At 44.0% G+C, this 8,511-nt stretch overlaps 1 pseudogene; it reads left to right on the top strand.

Moving 5' to 3' along the window:
- The first annotated feature begins 6,552 nt into the window (after nt 1-6,552).
- Nucleotides 6,553-7,645, top strand: LOC113905881 (annotated as a pseudogene).
- The last annotated feature ends 866 nt before the right edge of the window (nt 7,646-8,511 follow it).

The following is an 8,511-nucleotide window of genomic DNA, read 5'->3' as shown; positions in this document are numbered from 1 at the left end:
AACATACATATTTCTTTCCATTTAGCAGTAAATTGATAAATAACCAACAAATGTTCATGGAGAACTATATGAATAAATAAACCAGTTTGTGTAGGTCTGAGCTACATCTAAGGGACTAATACAAATCTCTAATAACTTGATTATTTATTCATTTATTTATTCAACAGACTTCCTTGTTGTACTTATAACTGGGCATTGGGGCAAGGATACGGCCAGTCAGGCAGAAGTGGTGTCTGCCCTGCTCTGGTTATTTGATCCTGTAGACAGCAAAAAGTCACTGAAAAAAACTTAAGGAAAGGAGAGATATAATCAGTGAGGAGAAGGAAGGAAGCAGTCCAAAGAAACAAGACCAAGAGTAAGAAAGCTAGCTAATGGGCTATTTTTAAAAGCCTTAGGTTTACACTAACACTCAATTCACCAGAACAAAAGGGGGAAAGTTTAACTCTAAAAATTCTCAACAGACAGAAACAACCAGGCTTGTGTCTGATTGGATGTGGGAGATAAGGAATTTAAAAAATCTAGAGGGCTTCCAGGAGAAGGCAATGGCACCCCGCTCCAGTACTCTTGCCTGGAAAATCTGATGGATGGAGGAGCCTGGTAGGCTGTAGTCCATGGGGTCGCTAGGAGTCGGACACAACTGAGCGACTTCACTTTCACTTTTCACTTTCATGCATTGGAGAAGGAAATGGCAACTCACTCCAGTGTTCTTGCCTCCACTAGGTGGAGCCTAGTGGGCTGCCGTCTATGGGGTCACACAGAGTTGGACATGACCAAAGCAACTTAGCAGCAGCAGCAGAATGCTTCCCAATGTGTGAATAAAGAATGGTGGGATATTAATGGAGAATGAGTATTTTTGAAAGTGAAAGTTGCTCAGTCATGTCTGACTCTTTGCGACCCCATGGATTATATAGCCCATCAGGCTCCTCTGTCCATGGGATTTTCCAGGCAAGAACACTGGAGTGAGTTGCCATTTCATTCTCCAACGCATGAAAGTGAAAAGTGAAAGTGAAGTCACTCAGTCGTGTCCGACTCCTAGCGACCCCATGGACTGCAGCCTACCAGGAAAATCCATGGGATTTTCCAGGTAAGAGTACTGGAATGGGGTGCCATTGCCTTCTCCGGGGGATCTTCCTGACCTGGGATCAAACTGGGTCTCCTACACTGAAGGTAGTTTCTTCACTCTCTGAGCCACCAGGAAACTGGCCCAAGTGGTAAAGAACCTGCCTGCCAATTCAGGAAGCACAAGAGTCATGGGTTTGATCCTGAGTTGGGAAGACGCCCTGGAGAAGGAAATGGCAATCTACTCCAGTATTCTGCCTGGAGAATCCTGTGGAGAGAGGAGCCTGGTGGGCTACAGTCCATGGATCGCAAAGAGTCAGACATGACTGAAGCGACTTAGCCCACAAGAACAGGGTATTTTTACTGATGACAGTATACTAAAAAATCAGTGTATAGTGTAGTGTGCATTGAGCTATAAGAGAACCAAGAAACATAAGAAAACCAGTATGCAGGGGCTGATGTGGTAACCAGTAGACTATTTTTACCTTGCAGACATGTAAAATTTAATCTGCACAGGGTTCTGTTTTGTTTTGTTTTGTTTTGTTTTGTTTTGTCTTGTTTTTGTCTCTAAAAGGGACAGGAGCCCTCCAAAGTATCTCAGTGCCCACTACCACTTACTATCTTATATTTGCTCCTCTTGATTCATCTTCAGGTACTGAAGAAGAAAAAAGGTTTCTAAATGTTTCCTGCACTTTCAAATGTACCTTTCAGGACTCCTAACTCAGCCATTCCTGCTACCTAGACCATGTTTAGTTTTATGTAGTTGCTGTTTAGTCACTAAGTCGTGTCCACTCTTTTACAACCCCACGGACTGTAGCATGCTAGCCTCCTCTGTCCATGAGATTTCTCAGGCAAGAATACTGGAATGGGTTGCCATTTCCTCCTCCAGGAGTTCTTCTTGACCCAGAGATTGAAACCGAGTCTCCTGCATTGGCAGGAGGATTCTTTATACCGTTGAGCCACCAGGAAAGCCCCATTTCACTGTATATTCAGCCCTTATGCATATTCACATATCTATATGTATTTTTTAAACTATATATACTCAGATGTTTAAGGAACATATTCTTTATTTTTTCATAACTAAATGAAATTTCTGTTTCATGGCCCCATTCCACATGGTGGTAAACTTCCAAGGATTTTCTCCCTTAAACCCTCTTTTTCTCAAACTTAAATTGAAATGCTTGAGGATGATAAAGCATCATGGATGGTTTGTACTGAGTGTTGGGAGAAGGGTGGCTTTGAGGCCCAGTCATGGTCACCTGCTTGGGAAGCAGGTGCTGATGAAGGGCACATGGCCCACTGGGGTACCAGCTCACACCACGTCCTCCTCCGAGCTGTGGGACCCGTTCAAGTCAGCCAGATCTCCACACACTAGTATCTGTGCCTTCCTCATGTCACGTGGAACTGGGAGAATGGAAGCGCTCCATCATTTCCATGCTTTGGTTACACAGGACTCAGATCACGTCCCACTTCACAGAGTTCCAGGTATGTTTACAGATCCTGGCACCGACAGTAGCTCTCATTACCCATCACCATCTTCCCTCAGTTCTGGCCACTGCCCTTTGGTGAGAGATACCCACCAGCATCTTGTTCTCTTGATTTTTGTTTACTTTACTCCTCAGTCCCCCAGGTCGAGGAAACTTTATTAACCCATCTGGACTTATCATCAGTTCTGCAAGAGCACTGGATATTTAGGTTACTTAGGTTAATATCCTACTTTTGATTTTTAGAAGACCCAGACACTTGCAATTTGACATTCTTCCACCTTTTTTACAAAGCTGTCATCTCTACCAGGGGTTTCAAGAGTCCAAGCCTGGGTACTGAATCATATCTTCCTTCTAAATTTTTCTAGTAAAGGGTACATGTGGCTTGCCTAGCTAATCACCATGGCAAGGTTAGAAGAAATTGTGACGACGGCAGTGGATGACAAGGCAATTAACACTCAATATACTATCCTGCCTCACGTGTATACTTTGAGAATAAAATAACCTCATTCTCTCCTAAACAAGCATCCTCCTCCAAACACACACACACACAACATACACATACAACCTAAGCTGATAACAAAAAGGTTTCCTAAACAGACCATGTCAAGAAGGGAAAGCAAATGAACTTATTAAATTCCTGTTCCAAATGTTTATTGCTTTCATATAAATTGCCTCTTTTACTTTTGCCAAGTAAGAAAAAGAACTTGTTCATATATTGTCCCTAAGTGCTCAGTTCATGGCGTTCTCAAGGCAAGAATACTGAAGTGGTTTGCCATTCCCTTCTCCAGTGGACCACATTCTGTCAGATCTCTCCACCATGACCCGCCCGTCTTGGGGTTGCCCCACGGGCATGGCTTAGTTTCATTGAGTTAGACAAGGCTGTGGTCCTAGTGTGATTAGATTGACTAGTTTCCTGTGAGTATGGTTTCAGTGTGTATGGTTTCAGCCCTCTGATGCCCTCTTGCAACACCTACCATCTTACTTGGGTTTCTCTTACCTTGGGCGTGGGGTATCTCTTCAAGGCTGCTCCAGTAAAGTGCAGCCGCTGCTCCTTACCTTGGTGAGGGGTATCTCCTCACCACCGCCCTTCCTGACCTTCAACGTGGGATAGCTCCTCTAGGCCCTCCTGGGCCCGGGCAGCCACCGCTCCTTGGACGTGGGGTTGGTCCTCCCGGCCGCCACCCCTGGCCTCAGGCATGGGGTTGCTCCTCCCGGCTGCCGCCCCTGGCCTACAAAAAAGATCTTCACGACCCAAATAATCATGATGGTGTGATCACTGACCTACAGCCAGATATCCTGGAATATGAAGTCAAGTGGGCCTTAGAAAGCATCACTACGAACAGAGCTAGTGGAGGTGATAGAATTCCAGTTGAGCTATTTCAAATCCTGAAAGATGATGCTGTGAAAGTGCTGCACTCAATATGCCAGCAAATTTGGAAAACTCAGCAGTGGCCACAGGACTGGAAAAGGTCAGTTTTCATTCCAATCCCAAAGAAAGACAATGTCAAAGAATGCTCAAACTACCACACAATTGCACTCATCTCACATGCTGGTAAAGTACTGCTCAAAATTCTCCAAGCCAGGCTTCAGCAATATGTGAACTGTGAACTTCCAGATGTTCAAGCTGGTTTTAGAAAAGGCAGAGGAACCAGAGATCAAATTGCCAACATCCACTGGATCATGGAAAAAACAAGAGAGTTCCAGAAAAACATCTATTTCTGCTTTATTGACTCTGCCAAATCCTTTGACTGTGTGGATCACAATAAACTGTTGGAAAATTCTGAAAGAGATGGGAATACCAGACCACCTGACCTGCCTCTTGAGAAACCTGTATGCAGGTCAGGAAGCAACAGTTAGAATTGGACATGGAACAACAGACTGGTTCCAAATAGGAAAATGAGTATGTCAAGGCTGTATATTGTCACCCTGCTTACTTAACTTATATGCAGAGTACATCATGAGAAATGCTGGGCTGGAAGAAGCACAAGCTGGAATCAAGATTGCCGGGAGAAATATCAATAACCTCAGATATGCAGATGACACCACACTTATGGCAGAAAGTGAAGAGGAACTAAAAAGCCTCTTGATGAAAGTGAAAGTGGAGAGGGAAAAGTTGGCTTAAAGCTCAACATTCAGAAAATGAAGATCATGGCATCTGGTCCCATCACTTCATGGGAAATTGATGGGAAAACAGTGGAAACAGTGTCAGACTTTATTTTGGGGGGCTCCAAAATCACTGCAGATGGTGACTGCAGCCACAAAATTAAAAGACGCTTACTCCTTGGAAGGAAAGTTATGACCAACCTAGATAGCATATTGAAAAGCAGAGACATTACTTTGCCAACAAAGGTTTGTCTAGTCAAGGCTATGGTTTTTCCAGTGGTCATGTATGGATGTGAGAGTTGGACTGTGAAGAAGGCTGAGCGCCAAAGAATTGATGCTTTTGAACTGTGGTGTTAGAGAAGACTCTTGAGAGTCCCTTGGACTGCAAGCAGATCCAACCAGTCCATTCTGAAGGAGATCAGCCCTGGGATTGCTTTGGAAGGAATGATGCTAAAGCTGAAACTCTAGTACTTTGGCCACCTCATGTGAAGAGTTGACTCATTGGAAAAGACTCTGATGCTGGGAGGGATTGGGGGCAGGAGGAAAAGGGGACGACAGAGGATGAGATGGCTGGATGGCATCACTGACTCGATGGACCTGAGTCTGAGTGAACTCCGAGAGTTCGTGATGGACAGGGAGGCCTGGCGTGCTGCGATTCATGGGGTGGCAAAGAGTCGGACACGACTGAGCGACTGAACTGAGTTGAACTGAAGTGCTCAGTTGCTGGTCTTCCCTACTCAACCTCCAGCCCATAAAGAAATTCTAACCTTTCCCAGAATATTCCTCTGAAAAGATCATAACTTGCCCCCCATGCTTTATTTCCACTGCCTTTGTTCAAGTTTATCACTGGAATTGAGAGAAGACAGAAGTTATTCCAAGAAGGTCCTATGTACTGTCTCGTACACAGGGTTATTGTTACCATCTTTCTAAATTCCATATATATACGTTAGTATACTGTATTGGTGTTTTTCTTTCTGGCTTACTTTACTCTGTATAATAGGCTCCAGTTTCATCCACCTCATTAGAACTGATTCAAATGTATTCTTTTTAATGGCAAAAGAGACACTGATGTATAAAACAATCTTATGGACTCTGTGGGAGAGGGAGAGGGTGGGAAGATTTGGGAGAATGGCATTGAAACATGTAAAATATCATGTATGAAACGAGTTGCCAGTCCAGGTTCGATGCACGATACTGGATGCTTGGGGCTAGTGCACTGGGACGACCCAGAGGGATGGTATGGGGAAGGAGGAGGGAGGAGGGTTCAGGATGGGGAACATATGTATACCTGTGGCGGATTCATTTTGGTATTTGGCAAAACTAATACAATTATGTAAAGTTTAAAAATAAAATAAAATTAAAAAAAAAATCAAAGTATCATTACTCACTTAAGAAAATTAACAGCAATTTAATAAATTTAATAATGTCATATATAGACCATATAAGATTTCCCTATTATTCAAATAATGCCTTTTCAGCTTTTTTTTTTTCAACCTATGATCAAATAAAAGATCTCACATTGCAAAAAAAAAAAGAAGAAGGTCCTATTTAATCTTTGGTCAAATGATCTGGAAGAAACCAGCACACACCCAACATCAGGCCAGAGCTGACCCTGAGGCTAATTTGAATTCAGGTTAGATTCTGAAGCTGCCTCAGAGACAAATTGGTAAGAACATAAACCTTAATTACAAAGTTAGTGCAATCATTAAGATTGTCTTGGACTTCCCTGGTGGTCCAGTGGCTAAGACTCTGCTCCCAATGTAGGGCACCTGTGTTCAACCCCTGGTCAGGGAAGTAGATGCCACATGTCAAAACTAAGTTCACATGCCACAACTAAAGATCCTGCATGCTGCAACTATTGACCTCTGTGCTTTTCATTCATTCAAAAATATTTAAGTTGAGGATGGCATCGTCCAGCTGCTTGTGGTTCTTGGCTCTTGCTTTCCTGCTGGGTTCCTGCACTTCCCTGGCGCTGGGGCATCTCGACCACCCGGCTCCCCTGCCACTGGTGATCTGGCATGGGATGGGAGACAGCTGTTGTAATCCCTTAAGTATGGGTGCTATTAAAAACATGGTTGAGAAGAAAATACCTGGAATTCACATCTTATCTTTAGAGATTGGGAAGACTCTGGAGAGTCCCTTGGACTGCAAGGAGATCCAACCAGTCCATTCTGAAGGAGATCAGCCCTGGGATTTCTTTGGAAGGAATGATGCTAAAGCATCAAAGAGGATGTGGAGAACAGCTTCTTTTTGAATGTTGACTCCCAAGTAACAACAGTGTGTCAGATTCTTGCTAAGGATCCTAAATTGCAGCAAGGCTACAACGCTATGGGATTCTCCAAGGGAGGCCAATTTCTGCGGGCAGTGGCTCAGAGATGCCCATCACCTCCCATGGTCAATCTCATCTCAGTTGGGGAACAACATCAAGGTGTTTTTGGACTCCCTCAGTGCCCAGGAGAAAGCTCACACATCTGTGACTTCATCAGAAAAACACTGAACGCTGGGGCTTACAACAAAGCTATATAGGAATGCCTGTATAGCAGAATACTGCTATACAGGTGCAAGCAGAATACTGGCACGACCCCATCAGGGAGGACATATACCGCAATCACAGATCTTCCTGGCAGATATTAATCAAGAGAGAGGTGTCAATGAGTCCTACAAGAAAAACCTGATGGCCCTCAAGAAGTTTGTGATGGTGAAATTCCTCAATGATTCCATTGTGGACCCTGTGGATTCGGAGTGGTTTGGATTTTACAGAAGTGGCCAAACCAAGGAGACCATTCCCTTACAGGAGAGCACCCTATAAACACAGGACCACCTGGGGCTAAAGGCAATGGACAAGGCCGGACAGCTGGTGTTCTTGGCTCTTGAAAGTGACCATCTTCAACTGTCTGAAGAATGGTTTTATGCCCACATCATACCCTTCCTTGAGTGAAACCCTTGTAGTCTGAACCAGAGCTCAGGGAACCCCTCCCACTTTCAAACCAGTTCCCTCTATGCCCAAGCCTGAGCTCAGATCCAGCTAGCAACTAATCCTTTTCTCTAGTCATCATCGAACATGCCCTGCTTGGAAAGATCCAAGATACGAATCTTATCCTTTGCCTCATCCTATCAGCAGATGGTGCTGAATGCCAGTTTAATTAGCTAATAGACATGGAGCTTGTTTTACAACCTTTGATATGGTCAGACTCTTTTAGGAATCAGGAGTTTGCTGCAGGTCAGTGCCAGAGCTTTGCCCAGGCCTGGATGAGACTGAACAAACTAAACCAATGAGTCAGTTTAAGATGAGTGACTTTCTCAGGAAAATCTAGCCACATCTCAAGCCAAGGGGCCAGTACCCAGGCCTGAGGTATTCACATAAACTGCTTTCTTAACTGTTCTGGTGATTTGACCAGTGCTCGGAAAAGTATGGCTTGGCTACTGCATCCATGTAATTTCTTTATGGCTGCCCTCCTCTGAGTATGTTGCTTTGTGTGTGTCGTGGGTATTATTTTACAAATTCCGGCAGCCCATGATCTTGCCTTGGTAGCACTGTCTCCTTAGGTAGTGATGAATTAGTTGCTCTGTCACAAAAGGAGGGAAATAGCACCCAACTGGATTGCTTAAGGCAAGAAGTATACATATTGTTTAACTTAGATGGGGACGGTAGGGAGGTTTAAAGAAAAATGTAAAAATTTAAAAAGGAGGAGGTCGCTGGTTCTTTCCATTCCACCCTTGATAAACCTGTCCCTTCTGAATATGACTGGTGGTCTGGATTCCAGAGTTACTCTATTGCTGGCACTAACAAAGAATTGGAGGGAAAAAATGTGAACGGATCAGGCTTTCTAACTTCCATCTCAAAAATGTGTATTACCAGCAC

The sequence above is a fragment of the Bos indicus x Bos taurus genome, chromosome 15 (assembly GCF_003369695.1).
Source record: "Bos indicus x Bos taurus breed Angus x Brahman F1 hybrid chromosome 15, Bos_hybrid_MaternalHap_v2.0, whole genome shotgun sequence".
Lineage (NCBI taxonomy): Eukaryota > Metazoa > Chordata > Mammalia > Artiodactyla > Bovidae > Bos > Bos indicus x Bos taurus.
The sequence above is the reverse complement of the archived record's forward strand: the minus strand, read 5'-3'. Positions and strand labels throughout refer to the sequence as shown.